Here is a 24,379-nt window from a genome sequence, read left to right as displayed (position 1 = left end):
AGGCTTACGATAGCCCCCATAGAGGGTTTTCGAGCCTTCCCTTCCAGACTCCGAGGATCCGGGGGATGATCCGGTTTCGCTGGTGACTCTCTCCCGACCTCGGTCCAGTTCCTCGAGTCTGCCCTCTCTTCACGCCTTATGGGACTCCAGATAGCGACATGGATTCAGATCGTGGTGGAGATGCATAATAATATAGAGAATTTTGGGGCGCTATCTATGGATCGAGCGCCTGTTGACCCAGTTCATTTCCACCCGGCAGCGTGTGGATTACAAACCCCAGATGCAGCCAGTCCCTGAGGAGCTTTGGATTATCTACCATTCATGCTGACACCCAAAGAATCCCATTGAAAGGTTCCTGGACAAATACTTCGAGCAGATATTCCCAAAGATCCCAGCAGTGGCATAGGCACCGGAGCTTCGTCCTAAAGCTACAAGCGGAAGCAGGGGACGATGACGAGGGTTGGATCGATGATCCGGGAAGAGGGTTCCACACCGCCGGGCAGTACCTCGCCAAACCCGGGAGGCGAAACGGCGAGATGGGTGAGAATCCGTGGAGTAGTTGGAGGCGTGGAGGAAAAAACCATAAAAGAGGAGTGAACTGGATCCCGATCGAATGCGTTACCCATTCCCTCGAAGAAAATTGGAAGGACGATCGCGGTGGCCATGCTCGCGGGGCATGCCAAACGCTTCGCCTGGGGTAGCGCGAGCGCGAACTGTGGGAAGGAAGAAAGGCGTGAAAATCTGCAGCGGGACCGTGAAAGTCTGGGCCAGCGGGACCCGTGAAAAGCAACGCATAAGGGAAATCCAAAATGGAAGGTTGGACCGTGAAAGAGAAGCGTGTTAACGTCAACAGTATCAACAGAATCCTAGCGATTCATGACAAAGTGCTGGATCAGTCCAAACTGGATTTACAAGCGCCAGCGGCGAAAACATCAAAGCCATCCAAGCCCAGGAATGGAACTGGACTTTGCTTAGCCGTTTCAAGCGAGACCGAAAGAGCCACAGAATTGGATCGAGAGAGGGCAGCTTTGCACAGCGCGCAAGATGCGCGCGCTTTAACACGCCAAAGCGAAAGGGAATTGGCTGGAGGCGGGGAGCCAAAAGAGCTTCTCACAGACTGGCTTAGCGTGGGGAGACGTTGGTTAGAGCCCCAGTTGAGTGCCTACACCTTCACCTCGCGCACCGGCTGACCTCCCTCCTGCCGGAGGTACGCCGGCGCCTCAGCTGACCCAGTTCCAGCTTTTCAGCAGGGGCACCTCCTCAACCCCCTGCTCCTCCAGCCCCTACCCTATCGAAAGTGCATACAAACAACCAGGTTACATGCAGCAGCAACCCCAACACGCACCTAGAGCGATCGAAAGAGGGTTCTACAGACCCCCATCCCAGCTCGTTTTGATGGTACCGCGTCCAAACTTCCTTACTTTATCCTGCAACTTCGATGATGCTCCATATGCAAGAATTTCATGATCTGCTTCAGTTCCTGAACGCCGAAAAAATCACGCAGACATTTAAGGTGAACCGGTGTTGGATGGGAGTAGCCGGCTGAAATGGTTTTGTTACTCTTTATGAATTGCAGGGGGACGATACCCGCGACGGTAAGCGGGCTTCCCTCCAAGCAGTTGTGCGATTCGGTTCCCAGAGATCCCAATAGCTGAAAAAGCGATGCTATCCCGGTACAGTAAAAACCATCCAACAGGGCAACCGCTCCTTTGCTGAAGTTTTGCCCGTGAATTCCGAAGCAGCGGCCAGTAAACTTCCACCGACTGAAAGCCCGAGCGCATAGAAATGTGAAATTATTTTTTTAGAAACGAAGCAATGGATATTAAACCCATTCGCGGAAACGAAGTGATCCTTATTCGGATCCATAAGCGAAACGCTATGCGGAGTTGGATTACGAGCTTCGGCTGCGCGAGGTTGCTGCCCGTCTTTGCCTATGCCACCTCGGCGCTGGAGGTCATGCCCTAAACCAGCCAACACGCCGGCGCCGGCCGCTGAAAAAACCAAGCCCGGCCGTAGCAGCCGAGACCCATCGTCGGAAAACGCTTTGCGTCAGCCGTTTGGGATTGTGCCTCTACTCACGGAGGGCCTGGCTACCTGGCTGCCAACTGCCCGAAGAAGCAGGAAGCCTCCCTCCCGGGGGCCCGCGACTCCGTCTGCCACCAGAAGCCTCCACGCAAATCCAGCCTGCCAACTTTCAAGGATCAGTCCAAAGCTACTTTTGATGAGGATGTCGAAGAGGAAGAAACTACGGCTAGATCTTTCCAGCAGCACCCGTGGATCTTAATCCTTCTCTCCTGATCCGGGTGAGTGAAGGCAGCGCGCCCATTACTATTTTGACTTCCTTAGCCAACCCCAGTAAACATACCTGGCCAGATTTTGGCCTCTGCTCTTACATGGACTCAGGTTGCTCCCACTGTCTTATGAGACCTCTTTGCGGGCCGAGGAACTTCGGTTTAGACCGAAGTTCCCCTTTGGTGAGAGCGCCATTCCTTTTCACCCAAATGGACGGTAGCCCACTGGGTGGTGAGGGTCCGGCCCGGTTCAAAACCCAACCCGGTACTCCTCCGTTGCCAACGATCATTGGGAAAAGATTAGTTTCATTCTTGCTCCAGTTGCAAAGCACTCCATTGTATTAGGTATGCGGCATGGCTACTTTTACCACGAACCAACCTTAACCGTTTACTGGAAGGAACGAATCCTTCGAATTCCTCAGATCCCCTGCGGAGATCCAATTCATGGATGGGGGGGAAGATCCATCGGTAGGGAGGGGGAAGCAACCATCGCTACGAAGCTTCTTCAACAATGTAACTGTCTGTAATCCCCTTGCGCGTAGAAATCCCAAAGGCATGCATCAAGACTCTGCATCCAGAGTTTTCCAGGAACAGGAGTGCGATCAGCTTCCCCATAGAGATACCGATTGCAAAGATCTCTGCTACAACCTCGGAGCCCACCATTGCACCTAAGGGTAGGATCTATCCATGCATGGAGTCCTACCGAGGAAAAGGAGCTCAGCGCTTCTTAGATAAAAAAAAAATTTAGCCCGCGGATTCATAATGTAAGCGAGCCACAAAACACACCCATGCCGCCCCTGTTTTATTTGTTAAGAAAAAAAAGGATCGTTCGTTAAGACTTTGAAACTGATTATACGTGGACTAAATGCTGTTTCCATCTCCAACAAATATCCTTTTGCCCTTAATAAAGGACCTCTTGGATGCCCTAGGCAAAGGCCTGATTTTTACCAAATTGGATTTGCGGGAAGCTTATTATAAAGTATGTCCGCATCGACGCTGGAGGGGTACCTGAACATTTAACAGCATTTTAATACAAAATTCGGGCAATATGAATATTTAATAATGCCCTTCGGATTAACTAGGAGGCCCCAGGGCTTTCATGGCCCTCATAAACGAAGTATTACATGATTTGTTGTACAAGGGAGTAGTCGTATATTTGGATGATGTTTTGATTTACTCACAGACCCTGGAAGAGCATGAGGCTTTAGTCTGGGAAGTTTTACAACGTTTACTTGATAACTCCCTCTTTGCCAAGTTGTCAAAGTGCTGTTTTCACCAATCCTCCATAGACTACCTGGGCTACCGAATATCCTCTGACGGTCTAGAAATGGACCCGGCTAAAGTGGCCGCAGTGTCAAGTCACAAGCCTTTATTGGCATAAAATAAACATACAAAATCAGCATACAAAATTTGCCCATTATTGCTCACAATTATAGACACTGGTACTAAAATACTAAATACTAAAATATATACATGGTCCTTCTGTAACTATAGGACATTCCTTCAGCTAAGTTAACTCACTTAAACGTCATCGGATACTGACAGAAGCTAGCAAAATTACTGCTGGCTATATGTGGTCATAATACATAGACATTGGTTGGTATTCATCTAGACTTACGTCTATTATTATTATTTAGCAGTAATTTTGCTACATTCTCACACACTGTGGGATCCATGTTGTTCAAAAGCATAGGTATCTTAAGAGCATCAGTTAGATTGTTATACAGAAATGGGATAAGTGCAGCTTGTGACATTCACTGATTTTTACCAGGCAAACCCATACACAATGAAAAGAGGGTATGATCGAAGTAAGTCTCCACCTGACCCATATTGCATGGACATAGCCTCCTCTGTTTTATCAATTTGTTACGATATCTGCCATAGAGGCAGCATAGAAGGCATTAGATTAGAATCTGGCCAGTGTTAAAGCTCTTTTAATTAAGATTTAGGGTTGGTGATCCACTGTAAATAATTGGCCATGTGTCCTTGTTCAATTGGAATAAAGCAGAAGAGTCCGAGGGGGGAACCACCGCGTTTTCCTCGCATGGCTGTTATCATATCCCGGATACTCTTGTTCCTAATAAAGCTTAGTTTTCAAAGCATTGCATAATATGCTTCCTTGATAGGGGAAAGAGGGACTAACGACTCTAATGAAAGCCAAGAGTGTTGATTTTTCCCTCAACTAGTTTCAGCCACCTAGAATTTGCATAGTCACGGAAAGCATGAGGTGTAACAAACTGGAGTGATCCTGCAGATAGTGGATACGTAGCCAGTATCTGACAGTTCTCAGCCAGGCCATCGTGGCATATGATATTTGCCCGAGTTCTAAACATAGGGCTGCATAAGAAGCACAATTTGGTAAGCCCATAATTTTGTGGAAGAAACGGGACTGGGCTGTGTTTATATTTTTGTTTATAGCTCCGATCCAAATAGGTGCTCCACTGGCCTGCCCCCACCAATAGAAGGGAATTGCAATCTTTCTTAGGCTTTGCTAACTTCTATCGTGACTTCATTCCCCATTTTGCCAAACTTGCCTTACCGCTCACTGATCTTTTACGCACTAAAGGAAAAGGGATCACTTCCAAAGCGGCTAAGCCCCTGGCCCCCCTTCCCTGGTATTCCTTAGGAATGCCAATTAGCGTTCCAGCAGCTGAAAACAGCTTTCACAACTGAGCCAATTCTGACGCATCCCGACCCTGAGCTTCCTTTCATGCGTTCACGTGGATGCTTCGGACAAGGCGCTGGGCGCTGCCACTCTTGCAGAAAAATAAAGACAATAGAATTGGTACCGCGGTGCTTTATTTATCCAAAAAATTTTCTAGTTCCGAACTAAACTGGACTGTTGGAGATAAGGAAACCACTGCCATCAAACTCGCATTGAGCACTTGGCGCCATTGGTTAGAAGGAGCCAAGCACCCCTTTCAAGTCTGGTCGGATCATAAAAAAATTTGGCTTGGCGCTTTCCACACCCCTTCAAAATGTCCGGCTAAACAATTCACGTTGGAAGCTGATTTTTTCTCTCGCTTTTCCTTTACGGTCCATTTTTTCCCTGGTATTAAAAAAAGCAAACAAGCTGGCTGATGCATTGTCCCGGCCTCGAGGGGGGAGACGCATCTCTATGGGATGTCCGCATCACCATTCATTCTCTCCCTCCCAGCTGGGATTGGCTGTCACCCAGCTCCCACAATCACCCTCTACGTCACCCCCCTCCCCGCCCATCCCAGCCATTGTCTCCCCTTCCTCTCCAGGAACTGGCGAGGCGTGGATTACGCTGAAGCTGCCAACAGAGGAAAAGATGCACAGCTACGCTTGGCAGGATGGTGTCTGGAAAGAGTGTTGGAAGTACGCTCCTCCTCCTCCTCCGAAAGCAGGTGTTCTTCAAGCTTGCCATGATGCTTTCGTCAGGCGGGGAGCACTTCGGGTTTGTGAAAACCCTTCATCTAGCTCCCTTGCGCCAGTTTTGGTGGCGCTTCTATGCTAGCAAGGACGTTGGAGTCTTACATTAAAGGGTGTCTCCGCATAATGCGCGGAGGCCAGAGTCACACACCGGGAAAGCCTCATGGATTACTGAAACTCCATCCCCGCTTGCTTGCTCCCCGGCCCTGGCAAGTTATTTTCCAATGGATTTTATCACTGAAGCTTGCCGGATAGTCACGGGAACACTGTTTTTGTAGGTGGTAGGTGGATCTCTTTTCCCAAACAGGCGCATTTCATCTTTCCATGCACCACCATACCTTCGAAGCTCCCAAACCCAGCCCGGTTGTTCATTCAACATTACATCTGCGCTCTACATTCCTCTCCTGAGAAGGTGGTATCGGATCGTGGCCCTCGAGATTCATTTCCCGATTTTGGAAGGAAACTTTCCTGGAGTTGTTGGGAACTTTCACACCGAAGCGGTCGCCGCTTCCCTACCACGTTCAAAGTGACGTGGCAAAAGTGAACGGATCTAGGGCAGGCAACACTAGAGCAATATTTACGCTTGTTATACAAACTACCATCAGGACAACTGGTGTGAATTGCTTCCCTCTCGCAGAGTATGCTTGCCACAATAATTGCAATTCATAGCAGCACGCAGAAAAATCCCATTCGAAGTAGTCTCTGGTCGAATCCTTCCGCCGCCCGTTCCCAGCTGCCGGCTGAGGTATTGCAGCCACCAGGAATTCAACCAATGGATTTTGTCACTAGCTGAAGGCTGGAAATCAGTTCAGTCTACCTTAAAACAAGCTCAAGAAGCCCAAAAGTTTCAGGCAGATAGAAGCACCGCTCAAATTCCCCTTACGTGTTGGGGCTTGGGTTTATTTGTCCACTAAAAACCTTCCAGAAGTGCACAAATACTCAAAACTTGGCAAGAAATTTGTGGGTCCCTTTCGGATTACAAAAGTGATCAATGATGTTACTGCTCAGCTTAGATCTGCCTAATTCACTAAGTAACATTCATCCCGTCTTTCAATTTCCAGCTTGCTCAAGGGAGGCCTCCCGGCTTCAGATGCCTGGCACGACCCTCGGAGGAGACACCCCGCCAGTTATAATTGATGGACATAAGCATTAATAGAAATAGATGCCTATCCTGGACCTCTCAGCTTCTTTCGCATAACGTCTACATAATATCTGGTGTCATGGAGTTGGCTATTCTTCTGGCCATATAATCCAATGGGTGTATAAAGGAGAATATCGATGCCCCCTCTTTAATTGCTGCATTTCACCAAGCTTTTCCGGACAAACCGGGGGAGGGGGAAAAGGAGGAGATTTCTTTTAGGAGAGGCAGAGTGTAAGGATCTCAGTCGTTCTTGTTTCCCTTACAGCCCAACCTGGCCTTGATCGGAGAATTGCTTTTGGGTCGGGCGTCCGGCCAAAACCTGCACCAACCTTGTGGGACTGCTTATCTCACTTTTGCATAGTAGAATTCCGTTCTCATGAGAACGGGGCAGGGGGGATGGGTTAGTCAGCATTATAACCTGTTGTTTGAGCGGGATTGCTCATTCCTGCCATGTCGTGTGTGTGTGCTTTCCAGGATGTCTGAATAAACGGACTTATAATCAAAAGCCTTTTTATTTCTGCTCTTTGGAATTCCTTACACTATTCCTGAGGGTCATACATCCTTCGGGAGCATAACTGGGAGAAGGGCATTTTGGGTTGCGTCAGGAGGGGAAAAGTGGGGAAGGCGTGCTTTGGCTGACAGAAGTCTTTCTGTCCATGGAAATATTAAGCAGTATCCAAGCCACTATTTCTTACCTCATGAGCATAAAAGGGAAGTTGACAGGAAATTGCCCACACCTCTTCAGAAGAAGGGAAGATATACATGGCCATCACATTCTGTATGTTTCAATTACTTGTTTTAATAATGTGTTTTAACAATTTAAACAGTTTAAAAATGTATTGTTATTAGCCACTTTGAGTCCTTCCTGACTGTTTCAGGAGAATGGTGGGGCATATAAGTTTAAATAAACCAATAAATACAATAAGCAATCTGAACACATGGTCCTCTGGATAGCACCGGTGAGAATTTTAACGTATCTTTTCATTTTTAGTTAATGTACCCAGAAAACCTCAGCCAAAAGGCAACGCTTCTGCATAACGCTCCATGAATATACATTTGTTAACAGAAACAGAACAGATGTTTATGGATTCCAGTTTTATCAAGGCACTGCATGCTGAAAGAATGTCCCAGTGACTCTGTTAACTGCTGCGTGCAAAGACATACCCTCGCCAATTCCCTTCTGCCCCTCCTTTTGTATTCTGTAACTCTAGCCAGTCTGTGAATTCAACACAGAAGACATTCAGCCCAGTTCAGTGGCACTGGACTCCAACCAAGCTTTCCTGCCAGATTTTTTTAACACACCTGCTAAATAGATTGCTTGAAATCCAGTGTTCAGCCAGCATTTCAGCAGCGGCCAGTGATACATCTGGTGGGCTGTGTTCAAAAGGCTGCTAAGTATATGTGCTGCTCATGTATCACCCCGTTATCAGAGGTGGGATCCAGCAGGTTCTCACCAGTTCCCGAGAGTGGGTTACTAATTGTTTGTGTGTGCCGAGAGGGGGTTACTAATTGGGTCCGCTTTTCCATTAGAAATTCCATTAGGTCCAACAATCATAAAGTCCTGTTGTTTCCTATGGGGCTGGTTAGCGAAGGTAGAAAACGGGACATAATTCTCCCTGTTGGGCTGTTTTAAAAACATGTTTTAGAAATATGGTAAAGTTCCTTGTTTAAGGAAAGTCTCCTTCTTTTGATTTCTAGAAACAAAGTTAAGTATTTGAAAGTATTAAGTATTTGACAGGCAGTCAATTAGAGGAGAAGTAGTTGTTTCTGTTGGCAGTAGACGGTAGGACTTGCTATAATGAGTTTAAGTTATGGACAGAAAGATACCCGCTGGAAATTAGGAACTTTTTTTTTACAGTAAGAGTTTTTTACAGTAACAGAGAAATTATTAATGCCCCACCCCCGGAATGCCTGGCCACGCCCCCGCCGTGCCACGCCCAGCCCCATTGGCGCTACGTCACTGTTTGAATCCCACCACCATGGGAACCTGTTACTAAAATGTTTGGATCCCACCACTGCCTGTTATGTGTTGGGAGTTCAACGAACAGGACAATATAATACACTCAGTTCCAAACAAGTTAATGTGTATGGGAATCTACTAGGCAAGAATGGTCATCATTCCACCTGAAGCGTCTGACTGGCTTATTAAGATATGCCAGTGTAGAAATAAGAGCAAGAACGGCTTTGCCGAATCAGAAAACAGATCCATCAAGCTCAGCATTGTTCCAACAGCAGCCAATCAAAAAACTTCTGGAAACTTAGGGGAGGAGCTATGACTCAGTGGTAGAGTTTTTGCTTGGCATGAAGAAGGTTTCAGGTTCATCACACAGTGTGCAAGTTAAGTGCCATCAAGTTGCTTCTGACTCATGGGGACCTGTGACTCAATGTCCCTCAAAACATCCTATTGTTAACAGCCTTGCCCAGATCTTGCAAACTGAGGGGCATGGCTTCCTTTATAGAATCAAACCATCTCATGTTGGGCCTTCCTCTTTTCCTGCTGCCTTCAACCTTTCCTAGCATTATTATATTTTCCAGTGACTCTTGTCTTTTCATTATGTGACCAAAGTACAGCAGCCTATTTAGTCATTTCAGCTTCTAGGGACAGTTCAGGCTTCATTTGAACTATAATCCACTGATTTGTTTTCTAGTGGCCCACAGTATCCATAACACTCTCTTCCAACACCACACTTCAAAGAAATCTTCTTTCTGTCAGCTTTCTTCATTGTCCAGTTTTCGTAAAGCCCATAGTAATAGGGAATACTTGATCTTGGTTGCCAGTGACACATTTTTACACTTAAGAATCTTTTTAGCTCCTTCATGTCGCCCTTCCTAGCTTTGATCTCCTTCTGACTCTTGGTTGATGTGTAATTATTACATACTTGTATGAGTGGACTTCAGGTGTTTTTTAAAAAAAACGTATTATGCAATGTTAGAATAAAGTTTATGTTTTAAAATAATTTTTTAAAAAAGAAACAGGAAGTCTTCAACAATTTCAGTTTCTTCATTGTCCACCCTAAAGCAGAGCAATTCTCAAGTAGTTATGACTTTTGTCTTCTTGATGTTCAGCCGTGCCCTGCTAACTTTCATCAGCAGTCATTTCAAGCTTTCGCTGTTTTCCGCCATCAGTGTAGTATCATCAGCATATCTCAAATTGTTAACATTCCTCCCCACAATTTTCATTCCACCTTCATCTAAATCTAATCCAGTTTTCCTTATGGTATGTTCTGTGTACAGATTGAAGAGACAGGAAGATGAAATACATCCTTGTCTTAATACCTTTGCCAGTTGGAAACCATTCAATTTCTCCATGTTCTGCCCTTAGTGGCCTCTTGTCCAGAGTACAAGTTGCTGTGGCACATCCATTTCTGATAAACCAGCCATAGCTTTCCATGATCCATACAGTCAAAAGCTTTACTGTAATCTATGAAGCACAAGCTGGTTTTCTTTAAAAATTCATTCGTATTCTCCAGTAACTGATGCAAATTTGCACTACGATGTCTAGTGCTTCTTCCTTTTGTGAATCTAACTTGAACACAGAAAGTGATGAGAAATGTCTCAACTTTAGTTCTTGGACACCCACTGCTGATCAGAGCAGACTAAATTTCTGGGCGTTATGATTAAAGAGGATTTGACCTGGGGAGTACAGACTGCCGCGGTGGTTAAGAAAGCCCAGCAAAGACTGTACTATCTGAGACTTTTAAGGAAGCAGCAACTGGATGGAAAACTCCTGGTGTCCTTTTACCGCTGTGCTATAGAGAGTGTCCTAACCTACTGCATCTGTGTATGGTTCTCCAGTTGCACAGTGGCGAATAGGAAGGCGCTCCAAAGGGTGATCACCACTGCACAAAGGATTATCGGCTGCCCTCTCCCCTCCTTGGAAGAAATCTATAATGCCCGAAGCCTAAATAAAGCCCAAAATATTCTGAGGGACCCGTCTCATCCAGCACACTCTCTTTTTAAACTGCTACCATCTGGCAGACGATACAGGGCCCTCAGAACTAGGACAAAGAGGTTTAGAGACAGCTTCTACTCTAGAGCTGTGGCTATGCTAAACTCCGCTGCTTCATATTGATGTATTTGGGGCTGTGTAGGGATGGGTGGAGGATGATGATGTATTAGTCTGAAATTGTGTGCATCGAGGAATGCTGCTGTAAATTTCGTTGTGCATGCACAATGACAATAAAATGCTTATGCTTATGCTTATGGTAGCATAGAGCAAAGCTGTATTCAAAGCTGTATTCTGACTATACTAACCTGAGCCCTTCGGGGATAGGGCGGTCTATTAAATTTATCATCATCATCATCAATCATCATCATCAACCACCACTACCACCACCACCACCTAGATTAGTGGTGGTAAACCTTTGGCACTCCAGATGTTATGGACTACAATTCCCATCAGCCCAAGGGCTGATGGGAATTGTACTCCATAACATCTGGAGTGCCAAAGGTTCACCACCATGGACCTAGATGGACCAATCATCTGATCTATTTGTGGCATTTCTCCTGCACCCCTGCTATGCCTCCAGCGGTGATGTAAAAGGACATTTTAATTAGTAGTTTTTGGGGAATGAAAACCATAGGCTGGTTGATTTCTGGTAGTATTTTTACAGAACAGTCCCATATCTAAGAGTAACCCTGCATGGAATTCAACTGTTTATGTAGGTTTTCAGTTTTTGTGTGTTTTAAAATGATTTAATGACTATATGAAACGTTATTATAATGTTATCATTATGCTTGTTAGAGAGAATGCTCTCTTCCCAAGTGGGATATACATTATAATTAATAATATTAGTAGCAGCTATAAAAACCAACACCGATTTATCAGACTTGTGAACCAATTTACAGCACATGAAATTCCCTCTTCCCGTGGAATTCCCATGAACCAATTTACAGCACATGAAATTCCCTCTTCCCATGGAATTCCCATGAACCAATTTACAGCACATGAAATTCCCTCTTCCCACTGGAAAAGCTGTCAGACCTCTAAAGTTTTCCTGACTATATCTAAATTCCACTAAGGATACAGAGAGCAGGACTCTCAAAGCAAGATCCACCTCATGAACACCTGCTAAAGCCAATGAAAAGAGCCGCAATGATTCCGTAAGGGTTGCATTAGAACATGAATTATCCAGCAAACACTATCCCTACATTAAAAAAAATCTTTAGTCTGCCTCTGGCTACTCATCACAATTGGTTAATAGCCTGACTTGGAATTTAAAGGTGGCAAGGGGAGACGGCTCATATAGGTTTCCGTGCTGCTAAATGGGGGATTGATTCCTTTAGCAAACCTTGAACAAGATATTTCGTCGCAGCATTGCTCAAGGGTGGCAGCAATTTAGTTTTATAACCATCTCTTTTGGGCACACGCTTTGGTAAGAATGGGTAATTTATTCATGGGACTGTGAAGTTTTTTTTACATGCCATGTTACACTGGCCCGCAGCATTGATGAGAAGGACTTATTTTCCTAGCCAAACGTGGAAAAGAAAAAACGGTAAGACACAGCAGCAGGTCAGAATTAGGGTTGCTAATCTCCAGGTGAATGAGGAATGGAGATTGGAATTACAACTCACGTCCAGACTGAAGAGGTCAGTTTCCACAAAGGAAATGCCAGTTTTGGAAGGTAGCCTCTATGACCATGGTGGCAAACCTTTGGCACTCCAGATGTTATGGACTACAATTCCCATCAGCCCCTGCCGGCATGGCCAATTGGCCATGCTGGAAGGGGCTGAAGGGATTTGTAGTCCATAACATCTGGAGTGCCAAAGGTTCACCACCACTGCTCTATGACATCACATCCAGAGGTGGGATCCAACCAGTTCTCGCCACTTCTGTAGAAGTGGTTACTAATTTTTTCTAAGTGCCGAGAAGGGGTTACTAAAGCAACCTCCATGCCCAATAGGGGCTGGAGGTGCGTGTGTGCGGCGGCGCCACAGTTTGAATCCCACCACCATCGGAACCTGTTATTAAAATTTTTGGATCCCACCACTGATCGCATCCCATCTGAGCTCCCTCCACTCCCTAAACTCTGTCCTTTCCACGCTCTACCTGCAAATCTCCAGGAATTTCCCGGTCAGCCTACCCTACCTAGAACAGGTGTATGCTTGAAGTTCAATTGTATCAATTGTATCTTGTAGGAGATAAGATTGAAAAGAAATCCCAGAGTTCGGCAAAACTTCACTGGCAAGCTAAAAATTTCCTCCTAGAAAGGCTCCTCAAAGCTTTTTCACCTGAAGAAACCAGGCTCCACTCTGATTCTCCATGTTTTACTTACTTTATGTTGTCACATGAGAGCATGCTAGAAGGGCTTCCAAATAAGAATTCAGTTGCTATGTCTGGCCCTTTCCAGACACGCGTGGAGCCAAGCCTCCACCGGCATAATTTATGCCGGTGGACGCTCGGGGGCCGTTCGCACACTAGCGTGCGAGCGGCCATCACTTCCCCCTCAGCCGGAGAGGCGGCTCCATATGGTCACCCCCCTCCACTTACCGTCCCATACAGCATTGCTCTGGAGGGCTGCAGGGACCCGCCCACGCTGCCCTGTGACCTCCAGAGGTCGGAGGGCAGTGTGGGCGGGTCTCTGCAGCCCTCCAGAGGGACACTGCACAAGATGGTGAGTGGAGCCAACGGGGAAAACAGTGTCTTCCTGGCGGTGCGGTTTGCACCACGCTGGCGGGAACACACTGTTTTTTGAAGACATCGCTCATTGAGCGAGGTTTTCAGGGGCGGCTTCATGCCACCTGGGGAAAGCCAGGACAGCGCTGCTGCAAAGCAGCAACGCATCCTGTGTGAATGGTCTCCCAGGGACGATGTTTTTGCCATCCCTGGGACGCTGTATATGGCCTGTGCAGAAAGGGTCTTCGTTTGCCATTGCTGTGAGCTGATTAAGCTCTGTGTGCATGTAACCCAGGTTTCTCCCACCAACCCCAGCTGAGGGGAGAAATTACAGGAAGTGGGCTTTTTAATGAAGGGAGGATGACAAAAAAGAAAACAGCAGAGCTTTCAGCCACTGGCTTCCATTTTCCAACAGTAAGCAAAAAGAAAAAAAATATTCAAAAACAATTAACAGACTATGTAATCACTATAACCATTCACAACTAGAACTTAAAATACATATGAGGGTTAATTCAACAAGGAGGGATGGGGAACTAAACAGGACGTGCATATATTAAACTCAGACAAAAGGAGTGCAGCTTAAAGTGGGACCCAAACAAATATTAAGAGTCTTTTACCTTCTCTCTCAGGAGTTCTGCAAGTATCTGACATTCTGTCTTTGTTGCCTGGCTCTCTGTGGTAGTGTTGCTGCTGCAGATCTCCAGAGGCAGTAACTTTCTTGAGGCATCTTCTCAGGGCTTATTTTTCTCTGCACTGATGGGGCTGCCAACCTGGAGATCTCCCCCTATTATAGTTGGTCTCCAGACAGCAGAGATCAGAGATCTTACAAAATTCCATTAAAAATCTACTATCTATAGTAAAACTTGCCCTCGTGTCTCCCAAAGAGTACAACATTAACTAGCGACAGTTATAAAAACAGTACAAAATGAATGCTACAGCAACAAAATCAGCAGAATAAAACCTGTTGTTCACAATTGATAGATTTTGAAATAGTCAATAGTTAACAAGGTTGGAGCAAGTTGTAGGAGAGGAGATTTTTCTTTGACTATACCTGTGACCTAAGCAGAGGTGGGATCCAGTAGGTTCTCAACAGGTTCCCGAGAGTAGGTTACTAATTTTTTGTGTGTGCCAAGAGAGGTTACTAATTGGTGATTTTACCACGTGATTTTTGCCTTAGTTACGCCCTTCTGCTCCTCAGTAGTGCACAGAACTTGAAGCAGTCTAGCAGGAGGTGCACCGGTGTGCGTGGCAGCCTGTGCCTGCATACATTCGTTTCCCGCCCAAGGACCGCTGCAGTGGATGCATCCCTGCCACAGCCCTGCCCAGGAATGCCCCGCCCCCGGAATGCCCCGCCACGCCCCTGTCGTGCCCCGCCCATCCCATTGGAGCTACGCCACTGTTTGAATCCCACCACCATGGGAACCTGTTACTAAAATTTTTGGATCCCACCACTGGACCTAAGCCCTTTGCCATGGACCCAATTACCAATAAACTTGTTATTTTACTTCCCAATTTACTCCACAAATGATAGGCTAACTATATATATATACTTTCAGTTCCCATGGATAGACAATGTGACCAAGCAATCGGGAAGGGGGAACATTGGTCACTTTTACTCCATTTAGAGACTGCCTTTCTCACTTGGACTCAAGGCTTAAGGCCATAAGTCAAATTTTAAATTATAGCTACATTAGTCCACAGAGCCTCCCTCTCCAATTAAGCTATTAAAGATAGGAGCATCAGTTAAAAACAACCCGTTGGCATAAACAGGCTTATTAAAACTGGCACTCGTGGTTGTTTTAGCGGCAAAGATCAGAAAGTATTAATGTCTTATGTCAACGATCACATATGCAGAACCACTAAACTTACCCAAGAGATGAAAACGGCCTCAGCTGAAATGGAAATGGAGGCTGAGGGCCAGGAGACTTTGCTCTATCATTTCCTCCCTAGTCAACAACTCTCAGGCAAAGAGCTGTTGCCAGCTTGACTTGCAACTACTGAATGCTCAGTAGATGTGGGCATAACAGCTTGCAGGAGAAACAGCAGAGTTCATTAATGCCAAACTATAATTCCCTGCTTGAGTTGTGGTTTGCTCATGTGTGAAAAGTCTGTCCTAGAGTGGACTCCAAACATAGGATGAAAGTATCTGCTTTTGATGCTAATAAACAAAACCCTGTTAGCTGAAGGGGTGCCAAAAGGTGAGAAGAATTTATTTATTTTCCTCATTCTGGTTACGTTCTAACATGGTTCTCACATAGCAGCAGTAGAGACAAAGAGGGGGTACTTCAGAGGACAGCAAGTTGAGAAGAAACTGTTAAAAAAACCCTAGCCAGGCTTTCTGATGATTGAATTTGTCATCTCTCTGGAATCAAGCAAAGAAAGAATATTGAAAAGTCCCCCAATAAAATGAACAGCGAATATTCACCACACAATATACAAGCCACGATAAACAGTGGAGCAGTCTTGCAAATAAAGCACTTAAAGAGTAGAGACATCAGTGATGTAAATCAGGATTGCTGGGCAGCCAGCTAAAAAGGCAAACATTTTGTCAAGAAGGCCAAGAAAGAGGTACAGGTTCTTGTTGCTCAACCTCCGCCTGCTCATCAACCTTCTCAGCAGTGTCCCTGTGTTATGGAAGGGCCTGCTGATAGGATCTGCTTGCTTCCTTCAGGCAGTTTTACTTAGGTGGCCTTTCGAATGATTGAAGGTTTCAGGTGACTGGGATACAAGGGCTCTGACTGGGATATAAGGGCTCAGGTATCTCCATTTCTACTTGTACCTGACAAAGGGAGCTTTGATTCTCAAAAGCTTATACCTGCAAGTCTTGTTGGTTTTAAAGATCTACTGGGCTTCATTCGGGTTCAGTGGAGGTTTGATTACCAGAGGCTTATTGCTGAGTTCCCTCTTTTTGGGTTGTTTGTCATCTGATGTATTACTCTGGGTTTTGTTGTGGATTTTATTGTGACTTGCTTCAGGTTGCTTTTTTTGTGGAGCAGAAGACAGATTACAATATTTATACGTGTGTAGTAATATTCCATTAAAATACCCTCATTTCCACTTCTTGGGAAAAAAGAGAAGCAGTGTTTAAAAGTTGGGGAAATGTTATAAGGGGAACCATTAATGTTGTAACTAATTCTAGCCAGGCAGTGGTGTGCATAGCTGGCTTTTGTGACAGGTACACAAAAATAGCCACCCTTGACAATCTACGAGAGAATCTAAACAAAGTGCAGTAAATGTAGTTCCACAGCAGTTGACTGTTCAAATTACGTACATCTATACACAACCTCTGTTTGCTCTAACAAAAGACTTACATTTTCTATCCAGAAGCCATTGATTTCCCTGAAGGCAAAGTGTTATCTGCCTTCTAGCCAAAGAGACACTTTTCCATGTTGCCTATCTTCTGTATATCTCAAGACAGCTACGTTTGAGAGCATATGTATCAAGGGTCATGGTAGCGGAATGAATCCTATTGAATCAAAACCTTTTATAGACCTTCAAAGAAGGTTACTTACAGGAACAAGGCTCCTGGTGGTATTCATGGACAGGTTGTATTCTGACTTTTCATTGAGCTTTGGTAGGTCGTGATTGGGCCTGTCACTGTGACCCTACCCATGTGCTGAGTGCATGTGCTTTTATGGTCTGAAAAGGGCTCATTGGTGCTTTCAGCAGGTTTAACCAGTAGCTTTGATGGCCTCTCCATCCCAAATTGGGACCCAACTTTAGAATATCATTAGAAGACACGATACTAAGCTGAAGCTAAGCAAGCCTGCTTGACTGAGGGACCTTCTGGCAAACCTGTATGTGCTACTTTGAGTTACGTGGTGAAAGGAGGGAAATACATACAGTTAAACATTCGATTGGGATGTAATATCAGCCACCCATTCTCTAGTAGAAGAGAAGAGTTTGGATTTAAATCCCCCCTTTTTCTCCTGCAGGAGACTCAAAGGGGCTGACAATCTCCTTGCCCTTCCCCCCTCACAACAAACACCCTGTGAGATGGGTGGGGCTGAGAGAGCTCCAGGAAGCTGTGACTAGCCTAAGGTCACCCAGCTGGCGTGTGTGGGAGTGTACAGGCTAATCTGAATTCCCCAGATAAGCCTCCACAGCTCAGGCGGCAGAGCTGGGAATCAAACCCAGTTCCTCCTGATTATATACACGAGCTCTTAACCTCCTACACCACTGCTGTAGGGAAGTCTGGCAATATGTTTGTGTAAAGCTGACTCATGGCAACTCCTAGGTGTGAGAAGCAGAGGTGGTTTGCCATTGCCTTCCTCTGCAGAGTCCTCCTTAGTGGTCTGCTTGGCTTCCTAGATCTGGCAAGATTGGGCTACATGATGTCTCCTTCCCTCCCAGTCTGGAAGTGCTATTTTTCTTTCCTATATACATGAAGTGCATTTTGTACACAGTAAGTATGAATATGTCTGCTACAAAGAAGGGAGAAACAAGATGAATGGTAATTTTGAGGCCAGAAAGAAGGACTGGTATTCTATGGGTTCTGAAGACAATGTAAACTTGATTTTTTTTCTGTCTAAATACTAGTTAGGGAAACACTAGTTATGGTACAAGGATGATCACCCAGAAAACACCTATGTGTCCTAAAGAGCTGCATGATATGATACTAACAAGTTAAAGAAGTCAAAGCCTTCGACAATACAGAGTGGAAAGTATGGCGTCAATAGTGTATGTTATGAGAAAGTAGAACTGTGTGGGCCAATAGAACCAAGTGTCAGAATACACAGGAAAACAGCAGAGAATTTGGAGATGTGTTCAGTCTCTTGACATCTGAGCTTCTTTCATAAATTTCACAAACTTATTGAACTGTACACTGTGAAAGACTTGAAACCTGCTTTATAAAATTAAGCCACTTCTTAGATTTATCTTTAAATAAATTGTATCTGCTTGAGCAGGGGGACTATCTGTAGCATGGCACCTTCTAGAGATAATGACAACCCAGTTAAGTCAAACTATTAGGATGTAAGTGAATGATATCCCTTTACCCCCCCCCCCATAATCACAAGGAGAGTATCTATTTTACAGCAGATTACAAACTATATGAAAAGATTCTTGCAAAAACATTCAATATACTAGGCTTCAATACAAATCTTCTAAAGACTTTTGTTTTTCCAGTTACTAGAAGCCAGCCATATATGGAAATCTTACCACATCTCCAGAAGACCACTGTGGCGATGTAATATATCATTAGGCTGCTTGATTCCCATCAATTTCTCTGTTCAAGATCATATTACCCCTATTCCCAACTTGTGGCCAGGGAAGATAGGACAACCCTGCAGAAGGCACAAGTCTGATCCCATTGGAATCTGACATCTTAAGCAAACCTAGGTCTGTGTGTATTTCAGCCGATAAGAATTAAACTGTACATAAAACTAGTGTTTCGTGTGCCCTTTTGCATTGTGAAAAAAAAAAACACCTTCACACCACTGGGATTAAATGAATACTGAATAGTAGATGCATTAATCTCGGTTTACAGCTTGGGAAACAATGTCTGAAAGAGAGCCATGTAGCCAAAGCCACCCCGCTGCTGAGGCCTCTGAACCGCAACCCTAATATTTATCTCCTGGGCCGTTCCGTTCCTCAAACCAAACCAAAGAATTCACCAATCCCCCTTTCTCCATCTAGTAAACCCACAGTAATGCTCATATTGCTACATCTGCCAGCCAGAGAACACATGTCACAGCGTCCATTAAGGTTCAGCGGTAGCTTAATGTATGGTTGCTAGGTAATAATCTCTAGCATCCACACACGAAGCCTGATGGGGTATATTCACTCTGCTCACAGCCCAGCAGCGTCTGCCACAGAAGCTGAAATGAAATTCCTGCTGCTATTGTGTGTTGGGACACAACCCTGGATTTCAGCCAGGTTTTTGTCTCTTGGGAATTGCGCTGCAGAGAGAGTCGGCTTCCTTCTCCTCATGCACAAATACCTGACCTCATTGTACCTAAAGAGTAAACAACAGAAGCACTTTCATTTGGCACAAAATTAAATTAGTCCCCTTCAGATGTTCGTAGATGACATGGCTGGGTTTATGAAAAAAAAAATCAGCCTTCAAAGCTGATTTTCTTCTCCTCACGCAGAAAAAGAAAATGAAACAAAAGGGAATTATTTTCATCTCAATCCAATTTTCTTTCAGCTGGAATACAGAAACACCAGAGTCTTCAAAAGCTATGGAAGTTCCGCCTCTCCGATGGAGATGGTTCCTTCACTGCATTCCCCCTCGCCCTTCAGACTGGATGTTTCTATATTTTTCTAAGGTTGCCACTCTTCCTTCAGATGAGTTATCATCTAGCAAATACCCATTAGATACATCAGGAGAAAGAACCCAACACAGCCTCTGTCTGTGTCAAGTGGAATCTGCTTCAAAGATTAGCTCGTCATGTTCAAATTATCTCATAGTGTTGCTGTTAGCAGTTGAATTTTTTTTTTACATTATGCATGATTTGGGCTTGCTCACACAGTGTTAATCAGACTACAGAGAGTGTTTCATTAATAATTCCCACTGGCAAAGATTTCAAGTTTGTTGGTATTATTTACAACAGAGTAGGGATAATTCTCAATTTATTCGTTTGCATTGTACCGGGTGTCATGCGCCACTGCAATATGCCAGATCTGAAGAATTATCTGTGCATCCTTTGTGAAGCCTATGGAAAAGGCTGTGGAGTGTGGGGTGCTGCGGCTGGTCTACAATCAGGCTTTACAAAGCATCTAGTAGACAAATCCCAGGGCTGAGTCACACCCTTATAAGTCTATGGGATTTAGGATTGCAGTGTGTAGCGGCAATAGCAAAAGCAACAATTCACGAGTTTTGTGAATGGACTAAGTGGCTACCTTTTCTGGAATAAAGTGATAATTAAATATAAGTTCCTTTTGCAATTTTAGGTAACCCTGTGGTGCACTTGGGTTCCCTATGATTGATCTATAGGTGGAGACCGAGCAGAAGGCTTTCCTGCTTTCAGTCTCCACCCCTTTCTGGGTCATCCCATTCTGAACATAGGGGTTACACAATCATTTCATTTCCTTGGAACCATTTCCACATTTGGATGTATCTGTCTTCATAAAGTAAATTGAAACGCTTTCCAAATTCAGTTTGCAGAGCTAGTCTGAAGGCACCACAACACCTTTCTCATCACAATTCTCTTGACAGTGCTCTTTGTGGGTATATTTCTCTGTAAACCCCACCTGTACCAGAATGTATCCAAAATGGTACATGTCATCTTCAGATTTCATAATATGATGCCATTTAGGGGAAACATTTCCATTTATTTTCTGCATATTTCAGTATCAAGCATATTTGTAAACAGGCTTCTTTAAAACCTAACACTGTATTAATCCCCCCCCCCCCCAATTTATTGTTGTACCGACTTTGTGTTTGTTAACTCCTCTATGCCTTCCTCTACATAACAGAGCAGTAGAAGGAACATCGGCCAGAGTCAAACACACTTTCCTTCTCCAAAAAAACAGGGGAAAGTGCAGAAGACAAATGCCAAATAAATAATGCACCAAGAAAAATAATGATTGAAATAACCTTGGATTGGTTTCTTATGAACAGATGTTATGTCCTTTTCCATGAGATATATTTCATTAGGTTGTGATTACAAAATAATACAAATACACTTTAATTCATACAATATTGATTTATTGCTTATGCAAACTCTATGAGGGGTAGTTGATCAGATACCACAGATTGTTTTTTCTTGGTGCATTATTTATTAGAGACTCAAGCACACTGCCTGCAACAGCGACAGCAAGAAGTGCAAAGACAAATAATTATTGAAGATCACCGCAACACACAAATATTTTCTAAGGAAACCAATATGAAGATCCATAATGTCAATGAAAAAGTCATGTTTCACTGTGTCCATTATTATGCGTGCTGTATTTTGATTGAAAATATATCTACATGGACAATTTATATTAAAAAACAACTGGGTATGTTTTTGGCACAAGTGATGCTCTTCCAGCATTTCATTTTGCATGAGACATCTACTCATCCACAATACATTCAAGATAGGTAGACAACTTCATACTACCCTACTGGTGATATCACACCATCAAATCATAGAGTTAGAAGGGGCCATTCAAGCCATCTAGTCAGTGGTGGGATCCAAAAATTTTAGAAACAGCTTCCCATGGTGGTGGGATTCAAATTGTGGCGTAGCGCCAATGGGGGTGGGTGGGGTATGATGGGGGCGTGGCCAGGCATTTCGGGGCAGGGCATTCCTGGGCAGGGCTGTGGCAAGGACGCAGTCACTACGGCGGTCCTTGGGTGGGAAATGAATGCACGCAGGCGCAGGCTGCCACGCACGCTGGTCCACCTCCTGCTAGACTGCTTCAAGTTCTGCATGCTACTGCTGAGAGGAGGGGCGTAACTAAGGCAAAAATCACAAGGCAAAATCACCAATTAGTAACTCCCTCTCGGCACACACAAATGATTAGTAACCTACTCTTGGGAACCTGTGAGAACCTGCTGGATCCCTCCTCTGCATCTAGTCCAACCCCCTGCTCAATATAGGATCAGCCTAGAGCACAGGTGTCAAACTCGCGGCCCTATAGATGTTGTGGACTACACTTCCCATCATCCCGTGCCAGCATCATGCTGGCAGGGGATGATGGAAATTGTAATCCATAACATCTGGAGAGCTGCGAATTTGACATCTATGGCCTAGAGCATGCCTGACAAGTGTTCGATCAGCCGCTGCTTAAAGGCTGCCTGTGAGGAGGAGCTCACCACCTCCCTAGGTAGCTGATTCCACTGTTGAACAACTCTGACTGTAAACATTTTTTCCTAATATTTATTTATTTATTTATTTATTTATACTTTAAATTTCTATCCCGCCCCATCCCCGAAGGGCTCCAGCTAGTACCTCCAGCTAGTACCCCAAAGGTATCCAGCTAGTACCTTTCTACCTATAATTTAAACCTATTATTGCAAGTCCTACCCTCTGCTGCCAGTAGGGACAGTTTCCTGCTTTCCTCCACACCCTCCTCCACAAGTACTGGGTACAAAATGAGCCCTGTGGCACTCTAGGACACACCAGGACTTCCCCAGATCACCAAGTTGTTCTTTACATGCTCATATATTGATCCTTTTAAAATCTGCTCCTTTATCTTCCCTGGAAAAAAGATGAGATTGACTGGTCTGTAGTTTCCAGGGTCATCCTTGCTCCCTCTTTTGAAAACTGGGATAACATGTGCCCTCCAGTCTTGTGGCACATCTGCCATCTTCAATCTAAGAAGTCTGGAAGAGGATGATCAAAGGCTCTGCAAGCTCTCTAGAAAGTTCTTTGAGCACTCTTGGTGTATACCATCTGGCCTTAGAGATTTGTACTTATTCAATACATGATGCTTCTCCACAACCTCTCTGTCCAGGTCAACCAGCAGCCTAGATGCTGTGCCTTGCCTACTACTATCTCTAGATGAACCTGTTAACTTCTTTAGAGGAAAAAATGGAGACAAAATAGGAACCAAGTCTTTCTGCTCTCTCTGTCATCTGTCAGAGTTTCTCCATTTTCACTCAACAGCAGACCTATCACCTCTTTTATCTTGTGTTTGCTCCTCACATATCTGAAGAAGTAGTAGCGAGCATCCTTGCCCAGTATCAGCCCACAGTGACCTTTGGCCTCTCTGATGGCTGACCTATGGTGCCTAGCAACCCACAGATACTCTTCTTTAGAGGTCCTTGCCTCTATTTCTTGAACGTTTCTGTTTTTCTCCTTTAGCTCATCATGAAGTTCTCTGGATCCCCTACCACGATGGCTTGCGCTTGCAAGAACTCTTGTTTTAGGAGAGTCCACCCTTCATTTGCCATGAGTTTTTAGCCACATGCCTGGAATTCCTGGGAGACTTGGGGAGGAGTAGAACACTGAGGAAAAAGATATAGTCGATGTCACTTCCAAGTAAAACTTGGAAGGGTGGTTATTGTTGCTCTAGAAATTTGACAAAATTATAGAGCACTGGCAAAATTTAAGCACAGTACTGACATGATATTCATGTTTTAGCTGAAACGTGTTGATGTGTCAACAACACCTTCCTTCCCATTTTCCCCCACCACTCACTTGAGCAATGGCAGGGACAAGAGGCAGCAGTGGGACATCACTCACTCTGCCAGGTAAGTTGGCAGCCCTCCATATAGCATGGGCCCACTTTCTCACAATCTCTTCCAAATTTAACAAGAAAAAAGTGTCATTTAGAAAGTGGGAACCCTCCCATGAAAATCCATCCTAAATTGTGCTTTAAAAAAATGATAAAAGAGTCAAAATGTGGGAGGTACCCCACCCTGAAGGCTTACTAGCGTCTCAGCAATTTGTTTTAATATTCAAATCTCAGCTCTACAAGCTGCTTGCCTATTCTTCCATTCACAGTAGCATCCACATATTATCTCTCCACATTTCTTCTAACTCTGAGTCACATATCGGTGCTGGCAAGCCCATGTAACTAATAATTATGATCCATTTATAATTTTCAGTCATTGTGGATTTGTTGCTGTTCCCATCTTGAGTGCCAGGTCCCTCTTCCTGCACAGCTTAATCTGCTACGTTCTGTTTCATATTTATATATTTGCCGCTGGACAAGGCAAGAGAGAATTTAGGCCCCTGTGACAAGTTATTCAGAAACTAAAAAGTAGGACTGTGAATTCATCTATCAGTGTCGTTTGAGGACACACAAATCATCCCCTGGAAAAGCAAGAAATTTGCAGTTGTCAACGTATTTTGAGAAAAAGGAATGCTGTTCTTACACAAATGACTCCTCAGTGACCCGCAGAGTAGGTTTCTTTTCTTTCTTCCTGCAGTTCACATTGTTTAGGTGCAGAAAATAATCCTTGGCCAAATCCTTGCTCCCTAGCAAAAGGCAGAAAAATATGCAGCATAGTGTGTGTTCCAGTACCATGATGATGATGATGGGTGTGTGTGTGTGTTGGGG

This window comes from Sphaerodactylus townsendi, linkage group LG07, assembly GCF_021028975.2.
Source record: "Sphaerodactylus townsendi isolate TG3544 linkage group LG07, MPM_Stown_v2.3, whole genome shotgun sequence".
Taxonomy (NCBI): Eukaryota; Metazoa; Chordata; class Lepidosauria; order Squamata; family Sphaerodactylidae; genus Sphaerodactylus; species Sphaerodactylus townsendi.
The sequence above is the reverse complement of the archived record's forward strand: the minus strand, read 5'-3'. Positions refer to the sequence as shown.